Below are 1,647 nucleotides of genomic sequence, written 5' to 3' on the forward strand. Positions count from 1 at the left end.
ATTTCTAAAATATCTGTAATGATTTTAGGAGAAAGGAGAGTTTAAGATGGAAAATGGAGATTTATCTTACAGAGAGATGTGTGAGGGAATTTATCTGTTTGGCCAGAACGGGCACGCTCCTTCAGATCTCAGCTTGGCCACGGTACGCTTGGTCGAAATAGAACTTTTACCTGGTTGATGATAGATCAGGTCGGCGTGAAGTCCTTCTTTTGACTCTTTCAGCGTCTCCGTTGAGAACAGCTAAAATACTTCGAGAGTCGTGCGAGGTTATCCAAACAGAAGTTATAATTCCCAAAATCGTCCCTGCATTCTGGATTCAAGAACTCTGAACTCCTTCAGAGCTCTACTCCTTTAAGCTCTTTTCATCTCGTCGCGTCTCTCTTCGACAGAGACTCGACACAGACATCAGACCTTTTTTTGACACTTCTCCATGAGCTGCATCCGCGAGCTGAACTGGGAAGTTGCCACATTTAAATGGGTCGACTTCCGGTTCATTTGAGAGCTTTCTAATTGGTGGATGGACCAGAACAGAGGTGTGGTTTGTGATGTAAGGTGTTATGAAAATTCAAGGATAGAGATTAAGATTGTTTAAAACAGACAGAAAGATTATTGGAGAAAACCAGACTTCGTGGAGTCAAACTCTCCTGTATCTTCTGTAAAAGTTAAACATGACATTTCTTTTCAGTAAACTTTTTAGTTGACCGAAACCTGAACTTTAACACACACTTACAAACTTGCTCATTGAAGACAGAAAAATCAAGAAATGCATATTACCCTGATTTCTTCTTTGAATGAGGAATAAAAATCATTACTTACTGTTTATGTAAATAAAAATGAGTAGTTCTCTTCAACCTGTAAACATTGTTTGAACTAACACAATTTGATTATTAAAACATTTGTAAAGTAGTAATGATCAGAGAGAATTGTCATTTCTACTTGATTAATTCAAGAAAGAAAGTCTCCGGATGGGTCAAACTGTATTTCTGGATCAGATCAATGAAATAACAGTTTCTGTTCATCTGGTCAGATTTGACATCAGGTCAAGTTCACTACAAATAAATGAATAAAATAAAATGTTAAATGGCTTCAAACACCTCTAAGTTCATGGCATAAACCAACAGACATGTTCCTGTTTTTAGTATTTTATATCACTTCAATTCAATTCAATTCAAAAATACTTTATTAATCCCAGAGGGAAATTATTTGTTGTTGTAACTCGTTATCCTCATTTCATTAAGAGACGTTATAGATGCTGATGGCTGTAGACAGGAAGGATCTCTTGTAAAGGTCCATCCCACAGTGGATCCTAAGAAACTGGTTGCAGATGCCGTCCGATCTGTCCACCCAGACTCGGCTGGCCTCTCGGTTCCCCCGGGCTGCAGGACCACCTGAATGCTGGCCAGAACTCCTCCCAGAGCGATGGCCATTCCTCCCAGTAGTCTGCCAAGCTCCTCGTCGCTGCAGACAGACAACTGTAGGTGGAGAGGGACGATCCCATCCTTCCGCTGTCATGAGCCGTGTTTCCTGCTAGTTCCAGGATCTCAGTGGTCAGGTACTCGATCACAGCTGGCAGGTAGATGAGAATGCGTTCACAGAACATCCTTTTCAACTCATCTGAGATATGGGGCTGTAGTTGAGATATTATTT

The sequence above is a fragment of the Nematolebias whitei genome, chromosome 19, assembly GCF_014905685.2.
Source record: "Nematolebias whitei isolate Nwh7 chromosome 19, NemWhi1, whole genome shotgun sequence".
Classification (NCBI taxonomy): Eukaryota; Metazoa; Chordata; class Actinopteri; order Cyprinodontiformes; family Rivulidae; genus Nematolebias; species Nematolebias whitei.